The sequence below is a fragment of the Balaenoptera physalus genome (assembly GCF_965194825.1).
Source record: "Balaenoptera physalus genome assembly, chromosome: 2".
Classification (NCBI taxonomy): Eukaryota; Metazoa; Chordata; class Mammalia; order Artiodactyla; family Balaenopteridae; genus Balaenoptera; species Balaenoptera physalus.
The window spans coordinates 148514313-148538295 of NC_138883.1; the positions used below are offsets into that span (position 1 = coordinate 148514313).

The 23983-nt window shown below is 50.1% G+C and overlaps 1 protein-coding gene and 1 long non-coding RNA gene across 7 annotated transcripts in view; both read left to right on the forward strand.

Moving 5' to 3' along the window:
• Positions 1–23983, forward strand: part of LOC309654623 — a 457474-nt gene that overhangs the window by 124454 nt on the left and 309037 nt on the right. The window lies entirely within an intron of this gene.
• APBA2 (amyloid beta precursor protein binding family A member 2) overlaps positions 1–23983 on the forward strand; it is a 233541-nt gene that overhangs the window by 29278 nt on the left and 180280 nt on the right. For all 6 annotated transcript variants that reach the window (XM_082448669.1, XM_082448673.1, XM_082448674.1 and 3 more), the window contains exon 2: positions 12830–12934. The gene's annotated coding sequence lies outside the window, so the exon portion shown is untranslated. The remainder of the gene's footprint in view (positions 1–12829; positions 12935–23983) is intronic.

Below are 23983 nucleotides of genomic sequence, written 5' to 3' on the forward strand. Positions count from 1 at the left end.
GCATAAAATCACTTAGCTTCTTGCAGCGTGATTTGAGGCTTTAATGCCATTCCGCAGATGTCCTTTCGTGATGCAAGAGGGCTTCCTGAGAAGGGGCTGGAAAGTGGTTTTCATCCAGCACTTTTGACAGCAGTGTCTGGCAGGTTAGGGTGGAAAGAGGGTGGGAGGTGGCAGGGGGGCGCTCTCACCCGCTGTTCCGTGGTTTCAGATCCTGGGAAAGCTGCTCACTCCCAAGCATGGTTTATAGGAGAATTTAAATTTCCTTAAGCGACTTCTGAAAGGAAGCAGGCTTTATTTTCATTCATTAATTAATTTGGTTTTTTTTTTTAATTTAATTTTTTGTTGAAGTGTAGTTGATTTACAATGTTGTGTTAGTTTTTGGTGCACAGCACAGTGATTCAGTTATACATACATGTACATATTCTTTTTCAGATCCTCTTCCATTATGGTTTATTACAGGATATTGAATATAGTTCCCTGTGCTATACAGTGGGACCTTGTTGTTTATCTATTTTATACATAATAGTTTGTATCTTTTAATCCCAAACTCCTAATGTATACCTCCCCCACTTTCCCCTTTGGTAACCATAAGTTTGTTTTCTTTTTTTAAAAAATAGCATACAGATATTGCTACTTTTTTAAAAAAATTAATTAATTAATTTTTGGCTGCATTGGGTCTTCCTTGCTGCGTGGGCTTTCTCTAGTTGCTGGGAGCAGGGACTACTCTTCGTTGTGGTGCACGGGCTTCTCATTGCGGTGGCTTCTCTTGTTGCGGAGCATGGGCTCTAGGCCCATGGGCTCTGTGGGCTCTAGAGCGCACGGGCTTCAGTAGTTGCGGCGCACAGGCTCAGTTGCTCTGCGGCATGTGGGATCTTCCTGGACCAGGGCTCGAACCCGTGTCCCCTGCATTGGCAGGCAGATTCTTAACCACTGCGCCACCAGGGAATTCCCATAAATTTGTTTTCTATGTCTGTGGGTCTGTTTCTGTTTCATAAATAAGTTCATTTGTGCCATATTTTAGATTCCACAAAAAAGAAGATATGAAAATGCTGTCTGCTTGGTTTTTTGTCTGTGAAGGGGTTGACGTTGCAGTGGAATATTTAAGCGGGTTTGGGGTTTGGGCCATTTCGCGGTAGGGTCTCCTTTTGGAGGCCCATCGTTCTTCTGAGGACGCCTCTGGCCGGCCCCTGGGATTTGATGTCCCCCAGATTTCAGGAGGGGGCTGTTGTCACCAGCTGCTTCTCTTCCTGGGTGGGCACTCACAGGGCCTATGCCACCTGTGCTCCCTGCACCCCTCAGCACAACCCCCCGCTGGACTGACCCCACTGCCCCCCAGAGAGGGGTCAGGGAACACGTCCCGCCCTGACCCTGACCACCCTCTGTGAGCGCTGCTCAAGGGGAGGATGTGCGTCTCATCCTCTTCATCCACGCGCTCCTGGGCCTGAGTGTGGGTCCTGCCTGCTGCTCCTGCTGTTCGTCCTCGGCAGTTGGCCCCGGCCTCCCCAGGGCACGTGTGTACGCATGCACACACTCGCCATACACACACACACACCACACACAGACACACACCATACACACACACACACGCCATACACACACACACGCCATACACACACACACACGCCACACACACACACGCCATACACACACACACCATACACACACACACACACGCCATACACACACGCCATACACACACACACACCATACACACACACACGCCATACACACACACACACACCACACACACACGCCATACACACACACACGCCATACACACACACGCCATACACACACACACTCGCCATACACACACACCCCACACACAGACACACACCATACACACACCATACACACACACACCATACACACATACACACATCATACACACACACGCCATACACACACACGCCATACACACACATGCCATACACGCACACACACCACACACACCATATACACACACACACACCATACACACATACACGCCATACACACACACCACACACACATGCCATATACACACACACACCATACACACACACGTCATACACACACACGCCACACACACACCATACACACATACACACACCATACACACACACACCATACACACACACACACCATACACACATACACACACCATACACACACACACGCCATACACAGACATGCACCCCATACACACACACACACCATACACACACACACTCCATATACACACATACACACCCCATACACACACACACACCATACACACACATGCACCCCATACACACACACACACGCCATACACACACCATACACACATGCACACCCCATATACACACATACACACCCCATATACACACATACACACCCCATACACACACACACACCATATACACACACACCATACACACACACACCATACACACACACGCCATACACACACACACCATGCACACACACGCACCCCATACACACACACACACACCATACACACACACCCCCCACACACTCACCCCATACACACATACACACCCCATACACACATCGTACACATGCATCATATACACACATACATACACATGCATCACACTTACATGTATCACATACCACACCATGCACCACATACCTATACCGTACACATACATCATGCACACACCACACACACATACACACATGTGAACCCCTCAGTGAGTGAAACTAAATTCTCAGTTTCTCCCAGATCAACACAGCAGCGCCTCCCCTCCCCTGGTCCAGTGCAGCCCTGGGCCCAGGTCCCAGCCCCCATCGCCTCCCTGTGTCTGGTCCCCACCTGCCTCCGTGTTTCTGTTTCCCCAGCTGCCCTATGCTGCGTGTGTTCTGATCCCCTCTGCCAGGGGTGACCTTCCTTCCCGAGGAGCCTCGGGCCCCTGCACTCTCCACACACGCCCCCTCCCTCCTGACCGCCGTTCCCCACTGTGGGTTTTCTCAGTGCTGACACCTCCCAGCTAGAATGTGAAACCCTCAAAGGCACAGACTGTGGGTTTCATCTTAATACTGCTGAATAAGAAACGCATTTTGGTAAAAGACCCAACCAGTACGCACGTATTTAATAGAGTCAAAGTGATGCCCCCTTGGCCTCCTCTCCCATCTGCATGCCGTCCACAGAGGAAGTGCTGGTGGGCATTGGTGGGAGCCCTTCCGGTCTGTTCTGTTTGCCTTTGCATTCATACATGGACTTGCAGATGTGTATACATTGTCTAGCTGGCTTGCCGTGTCTGTAACTGGGATCTACACACACACAGACACACACTCACAGACATGCACACATACACATACTTAGCTAACTTGCTGTTTTCACTCAATCTCAGGCTTGTAAGATTTCTCTCTGTCAGCACATATTGGCCTACCTCTTTAAAAAAAGTCTCAGAGTATTCCAGCCTGTGGATTCTGCCCTAATTTATTTAACCATTGTCCTAGTGATGGGCACTTAGGTTGCTTCCAGTTTTTAAAAAGATTGCTGCAGTGAAAATCCCTATACTCACATCATTTCATATACATGTGACTCCTGGAAATGCAGTTGCTGGGTAAAAGGATATGCGTGTTTAATTTTTGATAGAGAAGGCGGAATTGCTTTTCTGAAAGGCGTCGCTGGGACTCCTTCTAAAGAAATAAAATTTTTTTAAAAGGAGAAAACCAGCAAAGAAGTTATTCACCACCAATAGCTAAATAAAGAGAGAGTGGTTCTCCCTCAGGCCATGAACTGTGAAATGCCACAGCCAGGGAGAGGCAGAGGATCTAGGCAAAGGTTGACATGGTTTCTAAGGTTTTCTGTGCTGTCCCCCTCACCCCCCAAAGCAGTCCTGGGGAAAGATGAGATGAACAACCAAAAGCCTGAGACTCTACTAATGCTCTGCAGTTTGGAGAGAGGAACACTGTGTGTGTGGTGGGGCTGGGGATGGATGCTCTTGGAGCCCAGTGACTCTCATTAAAGTCAGGAAAAACCTGTCCTTCTCCAGGGGTGCTGCCCAGGATCTGTTTGCACTGCATTCTGGGAGAATCCCTTAGCTCCATCTATCAGTTTACCCACCGGCTCCTCAATTATACCCATTCTTACATTCAGCCTTCTGAATATCAACCACCATATATTTTTTGGGGGGTGGTTTATCCCAGAAAGGCAAGGTTTAGTCAACATTTGGAAATCAATCATTTTACCATGTTAATAGAATAAAGGTGAAAAAAAACGATCTTCACAGTAAATGCAGAAAAAGCATTGGTCAAATTCAGCACCAAGTTTTTTACTTTTATGAATAAAGCTGCTATAAACACACATGTACAGGTTTTATGTGACCGTAGGTTTTCGTCTCACTTAGGTAAATATGAGAAATGGGATGGCTGGGTCTTATGATAAGCGTTTGTATAACTTTGTAGGAAGCTGCCAACATGTTTCCCAAAGTGGCTGCATCATTTTGCACCCTCATCAGCAAGGTATGAGTTATAGCTGTTGCATTTCCTCATCAGGATTTGGTTGTGTCAATGTTTTCTTGTTTGTTTGTTTTTTGTTTTGTTTTGTTTTTTTAAGCCCTTCTAATAGAGTAGAGGAATGTTATGATTTTTTTTTTAACATCTTTATTGGAGTATAATTGCTTTACAGTGTTGTGTTAGTTTCTGCTGTATAACAAAGTGAATCAGCTATATGCATACGTATATCCCCATATCCCCTCCCTCTTGCATCTCCCGCCCACCCTCCTTATCCCACCTCTCTAGGTGGTCCCAAAGCACAGAGCTGATCTCCCTGTGCCATGCAGCTGCTTCCCATTAGCCATCTATTTTACATTTGGTAGTATATATATGTCAATGCTACTCTCTTACTTCGTCCCAGCTTACCCTTCCTCCTCCCCGTGTCCTCAAGTCCATTCTCTGTGTCTGTGTCTTTATTCCTGTCCTACCCCTAGGTTCTTCAGAACCATTTTTTTTTTTTTTTTTTAGATTCCATATATATGTGTTAGCATACGGTATTTGTTTTTCTCTTTCTGACTTACTTCACTCTGTATCACAGACTCTAGGTCCATCAACCTCACTACAAATAACTCAATTTCGTTTCTTTTTATGGCTGAGTAATAGTCCAGTGTATATATGTGCCACATCTTCTTTATCCATTCATCTGTCGAACCACCATATTTTTTTAAATTTGGAAGCATAATTATTTCAGCAGTTTTAGGTTTACAGAAAAGTTGAGCAGAAAGTTCCCATATGGTCTGTAACCCCCATACCCCCTAATTTCCCCTATTGTTAACATCTTGTGTTAGTATGGTACATTAGTTACCATTGATGAGCCAATATTGATACACTATTATTATTATTATTACCTAAATTAGGGTTAGGTTCACTCTTTGTGTTGTACATTCTATGGGTCTTGACAAAAGCATAAAGACTCAGACTACCATCCTTTTGTTCTACTAGTTCGTTAGTTGTGTCCTGTTAGCTTCTTCCTGTTTTAAGGACTACCCTGGGAACAGCCTTTGGAGTCTCGGGAAGGGCCAGGGTGCTGAGGTGCTGGCTCTCGTCCGGGGAGCGGTGCTCCTGTGGTGTCCTGGTCCCCCCACCCCGAATTCTGAGCCTGCTCGGGTCTCAGCGCCTGTCACCGTGTGGCAAGGGACTGTGGGGATTGGAAAGCAGCAGATGAAGCAGGCAGCCTCCCTGGGCTCCTCTTCCCTGGTTTCCCCTCCTTTCCCCCTCTTGAAATGTGTCATTTATCTCGGAATGTTCTGGCAAGATGTAGTATTTTAAAGGACTGCCCGGGTGGGTAAGGGTGTGTGGGTGGAGGGCTGCTGCCGTGGCCCTGCTGTCCCATGATGGATAGCGTGGGGTTCCGGGGTGGCAGTCGCCGTGGCCCTGCTGTCCTGCGATGGATAGCATGGGGTTCTAGGGGGGCGGCCGCCGTGGCCCTGCTGTCCCACGATGGATAGCGCGGGGTTCCGGGGTGGCAGTCGCCGTGGCCCTGCTGTCCCACGATGGATAGCGCAGGGTTCCGGGGTGGCAGTCACCGTGGCCCTGCTGTCCCACGATGGATAGCGCGGGGTTCTGGGGGGGCGGCTGCCATGGCCCCATGTGCTCCCCCCTTGCTTGTGGTGAGCGTGTGAATAGGGAGGGAGGTGGGAGGGGATCTGCGGCGCTTTCAGGATGAGGACCGGCCCCTCTTTTTGTTGGAACAGGAAGTGGCCTGGATGTGGTGTCTCGGTTGGAACGGCTGTCCTCCCGGCCCCACGTGGCAGGGGATGCCTCCCGTACAGCATCCTTCCAGCTGTGGCCGCTCCGAGGGCAGAGCCTGTGACCCCTCCATGCCCCATGCCCCACAGCCATGGAGCTGGGTGTCCAGGCCACTCCAAGGGTTTGCACCTCGCCCGGCTGGGCCTGGAACGTGGAGGTGTTCATGAGTGAGCTGGGCCCCGACGAGGTGGGACTGGATGTCCTCAGACCTGGTCGAAGTGGTTGCCCTGTTCACCTGGCCAGCGGCCTGGGCAGCCCTTGGTCCCCCTGAGCATCGGTCTCTGTGTGTGTCCTGGGGATGGTCATCGAGTCACCATTCAGTGGGGTGCCACTGAGTACTGCTGTGGGTGGCCCCCACAGAATGTGGCAGGTGGGGATGGCGGGGTTTCCGTCCTGTGGGTGAGGGGGACAAGGCTGCAGCCCGGCCCGGTGAGTGGGGTGCTGAGTGCTCAGCTGTCACCCAGGGCTCGCCGGGGGCAGGCCTGGCGTGGCTAAGCCTTGGCACAGAGCCCTGAGGCTGGGGCAGGGTGATGGACGGAGGCCGGAGGGCACGGAGGCCAGGCCTGGAGGCTCTCCCCACCCTTATGAGGACGTGTGCTCTGCATGTCGGGGGTCTTTGGAGGGGGGACGCTTGAGGAGAGGAGGATTCGACCTGACTTACGATTTATAATGATATTTTTTATAACAGCTTTACTGAGATACAATTCACATAACATACAATTCACCCATTTGGGGACTTCCCTGACAGTCCAGTGGTGAAGACTTTGCCTTCCAATGCAGCGGGTGCAGGTTCGACCCCTGGTCGGGGAGCTAAGATCCCACATGCCTCAGGGCCAAAAAACCAAAACATAAAACAGAAGCAGTATTGTAACAAATTCAATAAAGACTTTAAAAATGGTCCACATCAAAAAAAAAAAATTAAAAAAAATTCACCCCTTTGAAATACACAGTTCAGTGGTTTTTAACACACTCACAATGTTGTGCAACCATCACCACCATCTAATCCTGGAACATTACCATCGCCCATACCCATTAGCAGGCATCCCCTGTTTTCCCCTCCCCACCCCAGCCCTAGCTTTGATTTCTTTAAGTGAATGTGTTGTTGAAGAATAACCGTCATACGGGCATGTACACTCATCCTGGAGTGAATGTTTGTGTCCCCCCCTCCACCGCCAGTTCATGTGTTGAAATCTAATGCCCAGTGTGGTGATATTAGGAGGTGGGACCTTTGGGGTGATGAGGTCATGAGGGTGGAGCCCTAAGAATGGGATTAGCGCCCTGATAAGAAGAGGCGAGGCAGCTGTCTCCCTCCTCTTCCACCGTGTGAGGACACAGCAAAAAGTCAGCCGTCTGCAACCCAGACAAGGGCTCTCGCTAGAACCCACCCACGCAGGCACCCCGATCTTGGACGTCCAGCCTCCAGAACTGTGAGAAGTAAATCCCTGTGGATGAGCCACCCCGTCTGTGGTGCTTGGCTATAGCAGCTCGAGCTGACGGAGACTGAGTGTGGCTCCCCTACGTGGTGCTGACCCACCCTGAGAGGGCCGTGATGGGCGAGGGCTGAAGCAAGAGCCCTGTTAGGAGCGGTTGATGGGGAGGGTGATTGCAGGAGGGGGTTCTAGAGGCCTCTGACGCTCGAGGCAGCACAGACCTGGTGGCTTGGAGGAGGGGAGGGAAAGGAGTCAAGGGGGACCCCAGCTGGGGGCTGAGTTGTCATCAGCCGGACAGGGGGAGGCTGAGTCTCGTGGGGGGAGGGCTTGGCCAGCTCGGATGTGCTGGGCACCAGGTGCCTGTTAGGCACACATTGGAGGTGCTGATGGGTGGATGGTGTGTGCGCTTCCAGAAAGTTCTGTGGGGTTGCATACACACCAGGGAGCCATCGGCTTAGGGCAGGCCCCTGATCCGTGGTCCTGGACCAGAGGTCTTGCACATACAAGGACAGCCCACCCAGCGACGTGGTAAGCTACCGAAACTGTCACAGAGCTGGGGTGCATGCAGCCCGGGGGCCCCTGCTACCTGCGGTGAGCCTGTCTGCCCGGCCAGAAGGCGCAGGCGTGATTTGGGCTCAGGACCTATTTCTAATCTTCACTTGTCTGGGGAGCCCGCCAGGTGTCAGATCCCCTAAACTTCCCCCAAGTTTGTATCCATCAAATTTAGAATATATCATGTAGAATGCAGACATTTTAATCCATGTAGAGGGTCCATTGCACAATTTGTGGCATTTCCATCGTTTCACCTCTCTTTGATCATATTGAGGACATTTTTCGGATAGTCAGGGAGGTGTCATTTTAGCATAACACAAAATTACAACATTTTCGAAAGTGGGCAGAGTAGAAAACGATACCTAAAAATGCTTCAATGCGGCCACATCATCACATTCTGCATTGAATGCTTCACGTGTCCCTAGAGGCTCCACCTGGGACTTAACTCTGCAACCTGGAGCGAGTGACTGGCCCTTCCTGAGGCTCTGCTGGCTTCGAGCACGGGCTGAGAAGAGAATCCCTCACCCCGGGAGGCTCAGCACCCCCTGGGTCGATGGGCCTGGACTCCCGCCTGGAGGGGAACCGTCCAAGTTGTAGTGTGCAGGGCAGGCGGCTCCCATCTGAGGACCAGGATGACCCTCTGCCCTGGGCCGGGGGGATGGATTGTCCCGATCTTTGTTCCTTATGCCTTGTGGGGTCTTCTGTGCTCTCCGCAGGGGCCTGGCCTGCCCCTCCCCTCCCCCACACCACTCGCTGAGGCTCCAGGAACCTTGGGGTCAGTGCTTTCCCAAGTTGCCGTTTTGGTGCCTTGGACAGTTGGTCCTGATTCTTTTACCCCAAACATGTGACTGGGTGGCCCTGCTGCCTTTGAAGCCTGACATGCCCGTTGTCATGTGCACCTGCGGGTGGGGGCCGTGAACCTTCCCAGGGCAGGTGTGCTCGGAGCACACCTGGGCTCCTGGGCACTTGTGGAAGGGCAGGGGTTTTCAGGTGGGATGTGCCCACGGGCTTGAGTTTTTGTGAAGGACAGTGGGTCCCCCTTCCGCCTTTGTCCTGGACACGGACAGCGGCCACCTGAGACTTCCCCCCATCATAAGGTAGTTCTATGTTTAATTTTTTGAGGACCCCGCATACTATTTTACATAGTGGCTGCACTAATATTATATTCCCACCAACAGTGCACAAGGCTTCCCTTCTCTCCACATCCTTGCCTACACTTGTTATTTATTGTCATTTTGATACTAGCCATCCTAATGGGTATGAGATCTCATTGTGGCTTTGATTTACATTTCCCTGATGATTAGTGATGCTGAGCATCTTTTCATGTGCCTGTTGGCCGTTTGTTTCTCTTCTGTCTCAGCTCTTTAGGGACCAGATGGAGAAAGGCCTTGCTGAGTGGACCGGGGTGGGAAAACCTGGGGAGCGGTGTGATTGGACCTTCCCCCAGCTGAGAGTGGTGGCCTGGGGGGTGTGAGCAGGGCTTGGGGCAGGGTGGGGAGGCCTGGCCACAGCACATAGAAGGCTCTTGGCAAAAAGTAACTCCAGCAGGTTACAAAGGTTGGAGCTGCCCCTGACCCTGGGGCCAGGCCTGACCATGTGAGCTCGGCCATTTTTCTGCTGTCCAGGCATCCAGGGGCCCAGTGCCAGTGGGGGCCTGGTGGAGGTGGGTGTGACACTGCCAGCACCATGTCCCTTCTGGCAGTGTCCCTGCGCCAGCCCAGTCCCGGCTTGGCCGATTCCAGCCGAGCCACCTACCCACACTGGTCACTGTTGGCTCTGAGGTGGTCCAAGGTTCTTAGTTACCAGGAGCAGAGCGCTGGTCTTGCCCTGACATGTGGTCACCATCCTTCCCCCATCTGATGCCGAAACTTGTCTTCTGTGCACCGGTGCCTATTCGAATCTCAGAGACAGAGTTTTGGGTGAAGTGGAAAAGAATAACTTTATTGCTTTGAGGGACACAGTGAGCTCATGCCCTCAAAGCTGTGTGTCTTAATCTCGGGGGATTTGGTGAGGAGTTTTATAGCAATGGTTCAAGGGTGGGGTTGCTGATAAGGATCAGGGTGTGTGCAGGGCCTGCACTCCTTTAATCTGGCCTCAGATGGTCTCCTGATGAGCTTCTGTTGTTCTCGTCGTTCTCAAACTGTGACTTTCTCTCTGGAATGAAGATTGCTTCATCACGTAGTTGATGTCTTCCCTTTGTTGGGGGTTTTAGTTCTGCAGAAGAGCTCAAAGATATTGTTGTGTGTATCCCTTGAGGTGGAACCAGGACCCTGCCCCCAGGCTGCACTATTGTTTCTTGGCTATTCCTCTCTTGTCTCTGCATCCCCTCCCTTCCCTGATTAGCAACTGTTTGAACCTGTGCGTTGGAACTCAGGGAAGGTCATGGAGGCTGGAGTCTGTTCCCTACAAACAAGAAACGGGAGACACAGAAAGGCTTCCGTGCCCAGGAGCCCCACAGGGTCCTGCTCAGTTTCACCCCCATGTTCTTTCTGGGGTTGAGAAGCAGAGGTGGAGGGCATCCACTGGCCCCTGGGAACCTTGCTTTTCACTTCCAGCTAGTTCACAACCGTGGGGATCTATGAGCTGCTGGAGTGATTTGCATTTCCCTGCAAACCCTTTTTCAGGGCACACCATGTGAGTGGCTGGGCACAGGGAGGGAGGCACTGTGTCACCTGCGTCCTGCTGGACGTCACAGCAGATGGAGCCGAGGGCCTGAGCCTGGCACGCACTGGGGTGGCCCCACTGGTGGCTGTTGGACGGAGGGTGGATGGACCATTGACGGAAGACTCCCTGGTCCCCAGGCAGCCACCCCTACCCCCTGTGGCGGGCCTGTGGAGCAGGAGCATGGCTGAGAAGCTGGCTGCATTTTTAGCCTCAGGGACACGCTGCGCATGGCAGCCTGCAGCCCGTGGCAGGTGACGGGTGGGTGGGTTCAAGGCAGTTTTGCAGCACGGCGAGCGTGCAGCTTCAGGGGCTGGCAGGCACTCAGTGTGACTTCAGCGATCTCAGTGGCGTGCTCTATTGCTTCCCGTCCGCTGTAGCTGGTGCCTTTGACCCCAGCCTGATGCTCCATCCTCGTCTCTCAGAGTCGCTTCCCCATCTTTGCTACTTTTTGCATTTATCCTCCCCTTTCCTTAAGGCTGGGATTGAGGCCCATGTCCTCGGCTTGCTGGCTGCAGTGGCATGTGAAGTCTCTGGAAAGCTGTGACTTTGGCAGGCCAGGAGCCTAGAGGGAGCAGGAGATGTGGCTGGGAATGATTGTGAAAACTGCAGAAACAAGACAGGCTGAGAAGATTGTGGTTACTGCTGGAGTTCAGGGACGCCTCTCCCAGTTGGGTTTTGAAGGATGAATAGTAGTTTGTCAGTGAGATTCTAGAGGCGTGAAAAGGGAATGGCTGAGACACTGGCCTGGAAGGTGTGAGACCCCGACAGCATGGGGTCTTGGGGGTGTGACGGGGGTGAGGCTGCAGGGATCGGCAGAACGCAGACCCGGGAGCTCATGGTCCAGAGCTGATCACCGCGTGGTGCAGCACCATGCTTCCAGACCCCATTAGAGTCCCTGGCTGTAGGTGGGGGCAGGCACGGTGTGATTTGGGCCGGGTGTCATCTGCATGGAGGGTGGAGGGGGTCCGTGATTGGATTTAGGAGGCCTCCAGCTGGGTGGCCTGCTCTGTGGGCAGGAAGCATGGCAGGAGCCCTCCACGTCAGAACTCGAGGACTCTCGTAAGTTAATGGGGGTCTGTGCCCTCACTGGACAGGCAGGGAGACCAGGCTGCCGGTGCTGGAGTGGGGCCTGATCCCCACATCTCAGCGCCCCTGACATCCTCCGAGAGGAGGAAACGGAGCCCCAGGAGGTTCTGGAGCCTTCGCAGGCTGTAAGGGCAGAGCTAGGTCTGAGCCAAGGTCTCTCCATGGCCCAGCTGTACGCAGAGATGCAAGCGCCGCCCCTGCCAGGGTGGCTCCCCCACGTGTCAGGGAGCAGACGGTGTCCCTTGCACGCGGGGTGGCTTGTGCTGCACACCCGCACATGCACACACTCACCCTTTCTTTGACAAGACTTTGTTTAGTGCATTGTGTAAAATTCCTACCCCCACTGTGCCGTGTGCAATGCACGCAATTTTAAGATAACCCAGACATCACCAAGCTCTGTATCTTGTGTAGCATTTTGGTTTTTTGGGGAAAACAAGTTGGGGACAGAACCTTGAAGAATATACTTCCTTTCCTGTCAGAGCAAAAGGAGCCTGTAGTCTTAAGGCCACGGGGTTTCCTGCATCTTCCTCCAAAAGGGTTAGAGAAATGCATCCCCAGGAGACCGGGGCCGGTGGCTGCGTCCTGAGTGCCTGCTGGCCTTCGGGAGTAGCGGGAGGGCTCCCCTGAAAACTTGGGGAGACTCATGATCACTTTGCCACTCTTTGATTTTCAAACTGTTGGGTGGCTCTGTGGACCCCGGGAGCTCTGATCACAGAGTCCTGAGCTGCTTTGACGTCAGGCACAGGGAGCTTTACTGAGCCTGTGATCTGGCACCGCATCGGAGAACTTCCTTCTGCTCGTACAGGAGCAGCCTGTGTGCTCAGCCCGCTGACGCCAGCCCGTGTACGCTTTCATTTCAGTCTCCGGAACATCCGAGCGTCGCTGCGTCTCGTCGGGGGAGCCGACGGCCAGGCCAGGACCAATCTGCGGATGGCCCAGGGTCCCCAGGCACCTGCAGCTTCCCGGTGAGTAGGCCCTGCGGGGTCACCACGCTGTCCACCCTGCGTGCCTGGTCATCTGAGCATCTGCACTCACGGGCTTCCCCGGGGGCTGGGGGACAACCGGGCACGCCCCCCTCATCCTTCTCCAGCAGAAGCTCCAATGCAGCTACACTCACGTTTTTCACCGTTTTCTGTTTTGACAAATTGATGAGGAGAAAGATGAGCTTGGGGCGTCCCCAGAGGACAAGCCACGCAGAGCAGACATGGTTTCCTGTCACCCTTCTTCTCTCCTTTCAGACCCACCTTGTCCCCTTCTGCCGCTGGGGATGCTCCAATCTGAGTGGCGCCGTTGCCCCCTTCCCGTTAGGGTGCTGACAGGCCAGGTTGTGATATTAGGGGAATGCTGGCCTCATAGAATGAGTTAGGAAGTGTTCCTTCTTCTTCCAATTTCTGAAATAGATTGTAGAGAATCGGTATCATTTCTTCCTTAAATGTTTGGTACAATTCAGCAGAGAAACCATCTGGGCCTGGTGATTTCTTTTGGGAAAGTTATTAATTATTGACTCAGTTTTTAAGATACATATAGTTATTCTGTTTGTCTATTTCTCCTTGTGTGAGTGAGTTTTGGTAGTACATGTCTTTTAAGGACTTGGTCTGTTTTATCCAAATTATCAAATTTGGGGGCATGGAGTTCTTTGTAGTACTCCTTTATTATTATCCTTTTAATGGGATATTATTATCCCTTTCTATGGGATCAGTGTTGATGACTCCTCTTTCTCTTTTGGTGTTGGTAGTTTGTGTCTTCTTTTTTTTGGCTAGCCTGGTCAGCAAAACAGATTTTGGGTTCATTGATTTTCTGTATTTCCTCTTTGTTTTCAATTTAATTGATTTATGCTCTAATTTTTATTATATTTCTTCTGCTTGTTTTAGGCTTCAGTTTCTCTTCATTTTATTTCCTAAGGTACACGCTTAGGTTATTGATTTGATATCTTTCTTCTTTTCTAATGTATACATTTAATGCTATATATTTCTAAGCACTGCTTTTGTTAAATACATCTTAGAAATTGACAAGTGGTATTTTTGTTTTCATTTAGTTAAAAAAACAAAAATTTTTTCTTTTAGTTCCTCGTTGACCCATGTGTTGTTTAGAATTACGTTGTTTAATTTCCAGGTATTTGGGTATTTCACCTATTTTCCTTTATTGATTTTTAGTTTAATTCCATTCTGGTCTGAGAATGTACTTTGAGTGATTTCAACTTTTAAAAAACTTGTTCAGGTGTGCTTTATGGCCCAAAATGTGTTCTGTCTTGGTGCTATGGTCTGAATGTTTGTGTCCCCCCCAAACCCCGCCCCAAATTCATATGTTGAAATCGTAACTCCCAAGGTGATGGTATTAGGAGGTGGGGCCTTTGGAGGGTGACTAGGTCATGAGGGTGGCATGCTCATGAATGGGATTAGTGCCCTTATGAAAGGGACCCTGCAGAGCTCCTCACCCCTTCTGCCATGTGAGGACACAACAGGACGTCTGAGATCCAGAAAGGGGCCCTCATCTGACCAGGCTGTCCCCTGATCTTGGACTTCCAGACTCCTGAACTGTGAGAAATAAATTTTTGTTGTTTGTATGGCACTGTAGTATTAATATTTTGTTATAGCAACCCATACGGACTAAGGCACTTGGTAAGTGTTCCATGCGAGCTTGAGAAGAATGTGTATTTTGCTATTGTTGGGTGGAATATTGCATGCATGTCAGTGAGATCCAGGTGACGGATAGTGCTGTCCAGGTGAACCATCCTTGCTGATTTTCTGCCTGCTTGTTCTGTCAGTTACTGACAGCGGATGTTGACGTTATCAATTATAATAGTGGATTTGTCCTTCTCTCTTTGCAGTTCTATCAGTTTTGCCTCACATATCTTGATGCTCTGTTAGGTACATAGCCATTTACGATTGCGATCTCCTGTTGGAGAATTGAATTACGTATCATGCGGTAATGCCCCCTCTTTATCCCTGACAGTTTTCCTTGTTCTAAAGTGTGCTTTGTCTGAAATGAATATTGGTCCCCCAGTTTTCTTTTTTTTTTTAATTTTGAAATGAGATTATTGTTTGTTTATTTTTTATTGGAGTATAATTGCTTTACAATGTTATGTTAGTTTCTGCTGTACAATGAAGTGAATCAGCTATATGCATACATATATCCCCTCCCTTTTGGACCTCCTTCCCCCTCATCCCACCCATCTAGGTCATCACAGAGCACCGAGCTGAGCTCCCTGTGCTTCAGTTCCCACTAGCTACCTATTTTATACATGGTAGTGTATTTATGTCAAACCTAATCTCCCAGTTCATCCCACCCTCCCCTTCCCCCACTGTGTCCACACATCCATTCTCTATGTCTGCGTCTCTATTCCTGCCCTGCAAATAGGTTCATCTGTTGGTACTATGGTTTTCTTTTGATTGGAATTAGCATGGTATATCTTTCTCCATACCTTTACTTTCAACCTAAAAGTGTCTTTATATTTAAAATGGGTTTCTTGTAGACAGCATGTAGTTGGGTCTTGTGTTTTCATCCACTCTGACAAACTCTGTCTTTTAATTGGTGCATTTAGACCATTTACATTTTAAATGATTATTGATGTATTTAGATTGATATCAAACTTCTCTTTTTTTAAATTAATTTTTATTGGAGTATAGTTGATTTACAATGTTGTGTTAGTTTCTGCTGTACAGCAAAGTGAATCAGTTATACATATACATATATCCACTCTTTTTTAGATTCTATTCCCATATAGGTCATTACAGAGTATTGAGTAGAGTTCCCTGTGCTGTACAGTAGCTTCTTATTAGTTGTATATAGTAGTGTGTCAATTCCAATCTCCCAGCTGATCCCTCCCCCCACTTCCCCCTTGGTAACCATAAGTTTGTTTTCTGCATCTGTGACTCTATTTCTGTTTTGTAAATAAGTTCATTTGTACCATTTTTTAGATTCCACATATAAGTGGATAGCAAACTTTTCATTCACTGTCTTCTCTGCCACTTCGTTTTCTCACTTCTCTGGTTTTCATTGACCATTTTATAGGAATCAACTATATTTCTCTTAGCTTATCATTTTTAATTCTTTTAAAATTTTTTATTGTTTGACTCAGAGTTTACAATATACATTTTTAAGTAATCTAAAGTCCACCTTCAAATAACACAATACTTCTTCAGATTTAGTGCAAGTACCTTAAAACAGACTATTCCCAGTTCCTCCTTCCCGTCCCTTGGGACACTGCTGTCATTCATTTCCCTTACCCATAAGCTAGAATCATCACAATACATTGTTACTATTAGAGTTTTAAATAGTTATCTTTTAGATCAAATAAGAGTAAGAAAAGTATAAGATTTTATTTTACCTTTATTTATTCCTCCTCACACACTCTTTCTTTCTTCATATAGATTCAGGTTTCCAACGTATATAGTTTTCCTTCCACCTGAAGAAGAATCTTCTAATATTTCTTTCAGGGTATGTCTGCTGGTGACAAATTCCTTCAGTATTTGTTTGTCTGAGAAAGTATTTATTTCTCCTTCACTTTTGAAAGATAGTTTTGCTGGATATAGAAGTACAGGTTAGTGGAGTTTTTTTTTTTTTCTTTTAAAGCTTTGAAGATTTTCATCTACTCCCTGCTTGCTTGCGTAGTTTCTCACAAGAAGTCTGATGTAATTCTTATCTTTGTTCCTTTATAGATAAAATGTTTCCCCACCTGCCTCTAGCTTATTTCTTGATTTTCTCTTTGTCTTCAGTTTGCTACAGTTTGAGTATGATATGGCTAGGTGTAGTTTTTGTTGTTGTTTTTTATGTTATTGCAGTATAGTTGATTTACAGCGTTGTGTTAATTTCTACTGTACAGCAAGGTGATTCAGCTATACATATGTATACATTCTTTTTCATATTCTTTTCCATTATGGTTTATCACAGGATATTGAGTATAGTTCCTTGTGCTGTACAGTAGGACCTTGTTGTTTATCCATCCTATATATAATAGTTTGCATCTGCTAATCCCATGTTGTTGTTTTTTAAAGTATTTATTCTGCTTGGTGTTCTTTGAGATTCCTGGATCTGTGTTTTGGTGGTGTCTTGTTAATTTTAGAATAAATGTTGGCCATTATTAGCTCAAATATGTTTTCTTCCTCATTATCTCTTTTGTTTCCTTTGGGTCTTCAGTTACACGTATGCTGTATCTTTCAATATTGTCCCATGGTCCTTGGATGCTCTGTTCTATCTCTGCTTTCACCCCCACACTGGCCTTTTTTATTTTACATTCCAGTTTGGGAAGTTTCTATTGGCCTATCTTCCAGCTCCCTGATTTCCCCCTCAGCCGTGTTGAGTCTACTGATGAGCCCGTCAAAGGCATTCTTCCTTTCTATTACCAGTTTTTAAAAAATTTCTAGCATCTCTTTTGGATTCTTTCTTAGACTTTCCATCGTTCTGCTCTTATTACCCATCTGTTCTTGTATGCTGTCTACTTTTCCCATTAGAGCCCTTAGCATATGAATCATAGCTCCTTTAAATTCCCAGTCTGATAATTCCAAAGTCTGTGTCATATCTGAGTCCGGTTAGGAAGCTTGCCTTATCTCTTTAGAATATGGGTTTTAAAAAAATTGTTTATTTTTTTGCCTTTGATATGCTTTCTAATTTGTTGTTGAAAGTCAGATATGTTATAATGTAAAATAGGAACTGAGGTAACATGCCCTCTTGTGGGAATTTGTGTAAATCTCATTAGGAGCTGGGCTGTGTGTCGTGTCTGCTGAAGCTGTAGGTTCCAGAGGCTTCAGACTCCTCCAGTGGCCTTGGTTTGGCCTCCCCTCTGGACACTGGGCTTCCCTCAGTCCTGCTTCTCAGAGAGGGTCTGGTCTTGGAGCTCCTTCGGCTGGAATCCACTGTTATCAGACAGGAGCCCTGTTGGTGTGGTGGGAAGGTGTGGGGGAGGGGATGTGTTACCTGAAAACTGGGTTCGCCTCTTGGTGGGTGTCGAGCCAATAGACACAACTAAGCGAAGATTGGGAGAAAGAAGGATTTATTACTTGCAGCAAGTAAGGAGAACACCAGGGATCTTTCCCAAAGCAGCGTCTCCCCAGCAGCAACATTGGGGAAGTTTTAAGCTTAAGGGTACATGCATATTCATGAGGGGGCTTGAGAAGAGCAGAATTCAGCATAGAACTTCAATCAGCAGAGTCCAAGCTTTAGTTGGTTGAAGTCATGAGGGTCAACATCATCGTTCCATCCTCCAGCTGGGTGGGGGCCTTAGTTTCTGCAGAACTCAAAGGCATGTTATTATGTGTATCCCCTGAGGAACCAGGACCCTGCCCCAAGGCTGCACTATTGTTTCTTGCTGCTCCTCCCTAGTTTCTGCATCCCCTCCCTTAAGATCATTAATTACTGAGACCTCTTCAAGGGCAAGCATTGTGGCCAAGCTTAGATCACAAAATAACTTAGGCAAAATGGGTTCTCTTATGTCAGGAAAGCCGTCCCTGGTTCTCTTTCTCTGGGGACTCCCTAACCTATCTGCCAACAGAAGCCTTCTCTTATCTTATGATTAAATTTCCATCGTTAGATGGGCTTGTGTTCCCAGGCTGTTCACCTTCACAAGTGACTTTTCTTGTGTAGCTTTCCCAACCCCATTAGGTGAAACAGGAGGGCTAGAGGGGCTGTGGTGAAAGGAATACCCCTCCCCCAGGGCAAGGTTCTGTCAAGCCTTACCCCTGGACAGCAGGCCTTGTTATGGAGAAGGCTCTGGGTGTTTGCCAATGGCTACCTTCCTCTCCCTCTGCCAGAGCCAAGAGGAGTTGTTTCTTGACCCTTCAGATTTCAGGGGGGCCTTCTGCAAACTCAGTTCACTGATGGGTCTAAAAAAAGTCACTGATTTTCAGTTTGACCAGCTTTTTCTTATTTCAGGACGTGAGTGATGACTCTCAAAGCTCTTTCCATGTTGGGCTGAAATCTGGTCCTTCCCTGACTATGATTTTCCTTATGACTCTACTACCGCCTGAATCATGTTCATTATTTGATGGTTTACTCTTTTTTTTGCCTGTCTTCCCCATTGGAACATAATAAACTCTGGGGGGCTGGAACTTGGTCTGTCTGTTCCCTCTGGTTCCCAAACCCAGAAGAGTGCCTAGCAGTGATGCCAAATCCAGCCTCTGTACCCTGAGGTCTAATTAAATCTCGGAGAGGGAGTTTTGGGTTAAGTAGAAAAGAATAGCTTTATTGCTTTGCCAGGCAAAGGGGGCCACAGAGGGCTTGAGCCCTGGAAAACTGTGTGTCCTGACCTGGAGGGGGTAGTGAAGAGTTTTATAGTAATGGTTCAGAGAGGGCGTGATCTGCTCAAGAACCTTCTTCTGATTGGTTGGTGGTGAGGTAAGTGGGAATCAGCATCATCAACCTTCTGGTTCCAACCGGTCTGGGGTCTGTGTGCTTGTGGGCAGCACACAGTTAACTTCTCCCACCTGGTGGGGCTTTCAGCATCTGCAAAACAGCTCAAAGATATTGTTATGTGTATCCCTTGAGGGGGCACCAGGACCCTGCGCCAAGACTGCACTATTGTTTCTTGACTGTTCCTCCCTTGTCTCTGCATCCCCTCCCTTCACTGATTAGCAACTGTTTGAACCTGCCCGTTGAAACTCAGGGAAGGTCATGGGGGCTGAATGAAGCCTACTTCCTGTAATCAAGAAATGGGGGACACAGAAAGGCTTTTGTGCCCAGGAGCCCGACAGGGTCCTGTTCCGTTTCAGCAGGTTCTGAATGGATAAACCAGAAGTGATAAATAAAGAGGCCAAGACACTTGGTCACAGTGACAGCTAGTTTGTAGGATTTCTCTTGTGCATTATGGTTTTGGTGAATTTGAAGCACAGATGAGGGAGCCTGTATCCGGGAGGCTCCGGAAGTCCACAGTGAATGGAGGAAGTGGCCCACAGCTGCCACAGAAAATGCAAGATGATGATGGTGCTGGTGGTGGTGCTGGGGCCGTGGCCACACCAGGCAGCAGTGCGGGCCCAGCCACACAGAGGCAGGTGGGCTCTCCTGCTGTCACTTCTAAATCACTAGCTGTTTTGCCCTCTTACTGTGGATGAACCTTCCATCCCACCCCTTTCCCTATGCCTGCAGTACTTTGTTTTGGGGATCGCAATAGCAGGCCTTCCGCGCATCAAGAAAAACAGAATCGCCCCCGTCCTCCATGTCTTGTCAGCGATCCCCCCGCCAGCATCGAGTCTCATGAACAGATTTTTAAACCGTTGCCATCTGTTCTGCTCTTAATTGCAAGTGTAAAAAATATTATTTTCCTAATTGCATCAGGGGAAGGGGAAAAATATGTATTCCTAAAGACCAGAGTTCTTGAATGAGGCAGCCTGGCTCTGCTGCCCACTCGCTAAAGATAATGTTGCTTCTTTGCTCAAATGGAAGCACTTTATAGTGGTGGTTTACTTACAGGGTAATGTTGGCCCACTTACATCTATAGAACAACAAGTTAGGAGAAGGGGAAAGTGGCCGATTTGCCACGGAGGCCCCAAAGATCCTGTCCCCCCACCTCTCAGAGGGCCCAGCCCCCTGCCCCACCAGCAGTGTGCTGTCAGGGGTATGTCCTTGTGACCCCTCCTGCTGCTGGGGGTGTTTCCAGATGCAGGCCAAGTGTCAGGGCTGTTTTCACCCTCAGAAGCTTGTGAATTCGGTCCGGGCTGGTGCTGGGCTGGTAGTGCTAACGCCAACCTAGGGGCTGGTGTCAGAGCAGTGCATCCCACCCAGACGACGGACATGGCAGCATTTTCTGTGGTTCTGAACTGGGTTTGGGGTGACAGAGAACAGAGTGCATGTGTGCACGGCACTTGTGTGTGGAGTCTTGCGGCTGGAGGACACCAGGTCCAGCCTGTTGGAGGAGGGCGTGTCCTGGCTCGGACCCCCTGTGGGGCTGACACTGGTGTCCCCCAGAGACTTCAGAGCTGGAGGCCACTGTCCCCACTACATCCAATCACCTGGACTGCCAAGAAACGAGTGAGGCATAGCTTTATCTTTGCCCCCACTGTCCCTCCGAACCTGCTCCAGGGGCTAGTTCTTTCCCTGCCCAAATGACCCTTCAGGGAGGCCCTGGAACTTTCTGTTGTTCTAAGTCAATAACATGTTCTCCGGTGACTTTCAATCCCAGGAACAGTCTCATTTCAGGAACAAAGGTGAGTCATCGTGAACCCTCCGGAGCTTCTCCTGTCTGGCTGGAGCCTGACCCATCTTGGGAGTGGGCAGTGGAGGGAGGGTTATGTGTCCTCTTTTCCCGTTGCTGTAGGAAGGGGGACCCCTTCCAGGGCCCGAGAGTGGGCTCTTGTCGAACACTCAGAAATGAATTGTTGGGACTTCCCTGGTGGCACAGTGGTTAAGAATCCGCCTGCCAATGCAGGGGAAACAGGTTCGAGCCTTGGTCCGGGAAGATCCCACATGCTGTGGAGCAACTGAGCCCGTGCGCCACAACTACTGAAGCCCATGCGCCTAGGGCCCATGCTCCGCAGCAAGAGAAGCCACTGCAATGAAAAGCCCGCGCACCACAACGAAGAGCAGCCGCCACTGGCCACAACTAGAGAAAGCCCGGGCACAGGAACGAAGACCCAACACAGCCATAAATTAATTAATTAATTAATTGTCCGAAGAGACACACGTGCTGACAAAGCAAGAGACTTTATTGGGAAGGGGCGCTCGGGCGGAGAGCAGTGGGGTAAGGGAACCCAGGAGAACTGCTCTGCCACGTGGCTTGAAATCTTGGGTTTTATGGTGATGGGGTTAGTTTCTGGGTTGTCTCTGGACAGTCATCTTGCTTGGCCCATATTTGGTGACTCAGGGTCCTTCCTGGTGGTGCGTGCATCTCTTAGCCAAGATGGATTCCAGCGCAAAGGACTCTGGGAGGTTGTCAGGACATATTATGGGCTGGCATCTCCTCCCTCCTTTCAGCCCATCCTGAATTCTCCCGGTTAGTTTTCGGTGGCAGCACCATGTTCCTTATTGGGACATCCTGCTGTGAGACAACTCAGGCAAGCGCTTATCATCGTTCCTGGCCAAGGCGGGTGGTTTCGGTCAGTGGTTCCCTAACACCATGTCTTGCCTCTGGTGGCCAGGGTTGGGCCACGAGGGTCAGAGCCTCTAGGTAAAAGGTGGTCTTACCCCTCAAGGGGCTGGGTGGCACTCTCAGGGGCCAGCAGACGTTACTTCTGCATCGTCCTCTCCGGGGGCACTTCTGTGGGTCTCTCAGAGATGCTACAGCTTGGAACTCGCAGCTCATGCCCGTGACTGGGGACACCTCACTGGTCTGGTGCCCATGACTGCTCTGTCCACCCTTTGCATCGGTGTCCCTCCAGGCCCATGGACAGTCCATGCCCCGCACCCATGGGCCGTAAGCTGCACCTCCTCCTCCCTCTCAAGGGTGACTCTGGCTGTGGCCTCCTGCCATGGATTCTCATGAGACCCAGGCGCCAGCCCCAAGCTACTGGAGACTCAGAGTGGCCGTCCAAGGGTCTAGAAGCCCGGCTCCGGAGGTGAGATGGAGTCACCTGGCCCTCCTGATGGAGTACAGAAGGCCTCCTGCCCTTTCTCCTGGTCTCGTGTGGGCCAGATCATTGGGAAAACAGGCTTGGGAGCAGGGTGGGGCGTGTTTGTCAGTGGAGGACGTGGGTGTGCTGGCCACCTCTGCTGGTGCTCGGGGCTGGCAGGATGGGGCGCGTTGCACATCCCATTCAGCGGCCCCAGGCGGGTCATTCTGGAGCTCCTGGACTTTGGAGGTGGCCCAGGAATGGGAGGATCCGGGGGGTGGATCAGAGGGAGCCTCCTGCCTCTGCCCAGTGACGCGGGGACGACTAGGCGTGACCTCGCACCCTTGTCGGTGGGTTCAGGTCATCACGGCAGTGCTGCTGCTTCAGGAGGTGGCTGGAGAGACACCCCCCCCCCCCACTTTGCAAAGCTGGACAGATAACGACCACTTCTAGAGTTTGCCGAGGGAGCGCCACACGTTCTAGGAGTTGCTTCTCTCTGTGAGAGTCTTTGTGTTTCTTCACATTAGCACTTTATAAAAATTACAATTTTAGTCTTAATTGTATGTATTTGGGAATCCCATTTAAGTCCCTGGAAATAATTGCAGGGTAATATTTTGGGAAGTTATGTTATAATGCACAGATGTTGCCATGGAGAAAGGTCCTTGGGGGTGAACCTGGGCCCTGATGGAGAGAGGTCCAGGGCGGCTTCTGCCACAGGTCCATGACCCCCTCCCCGGCCTGGCTCTGGGCGAGGCTGCAGGCAGAGCCTCTCTGAACACAGCATCAGCTGAATCCGCCCTCCTTTCTGAATCTGGAGTTGCCAGGTCCCAGGAAACCAAGGGCCGAGCTGGTGGCATGGGGGTGATGGGGGAGGGAGGGGAATGCCCGAGGTGGGGAGAGCAGGAGGGGTGAGTGGGCGAGGTGCTGAAGCAACCCCCGCCAGCAGACTGCAGAGGTATTGCTGGCAGGTGGGGCTGTCAGATTCGCCTGGAGCTTTTCCAAACCCTGGGGCTCCTGAGTGGGCCCGGTGGGCCCCATGTGAGTCCAGGCTCTGTGCCCAGGATTCGTGGGCGCAGCGAGGGGCCGACCCATGGCAGAGGAGTTTACCATCTGAGGACTGCCCTCCCCTGAGGACATCTGGGAGGAGCGCAGAGGGTGTCTCCCCTGCTCACGTGAAAGATGTGGGCACTTGCTGTCCCTTGGGCAGCCACGGGGGAGAGCTGCTCCTGTGACCAGAGCATGCCAGGCCTACTGGTGTCCCAAGAGCCTTCACAGCTGCCCAGTGGGCCTCTCCGCAGTGTCCTTGTTGACTTCTAGCCAGCAGTCCTGGGCGGTCCCTGCCCGTCCCTCCTCCTTCCATCCTGCGGAGCGCTGGGCGGGGGCCGCTCAGAGAAGGGGAAGTGTCAGCCCGCTCCCCAGGCAGCACCTGCTCGGTCCTTCCCATGGCTGCTGTGGCCCAGGCACGACTCGCAGTGACCCGTGCAGATGTTTGTTTTCGGCACTTCCTGGCACAGAGTGTTTTACTGGACACAGTCATCA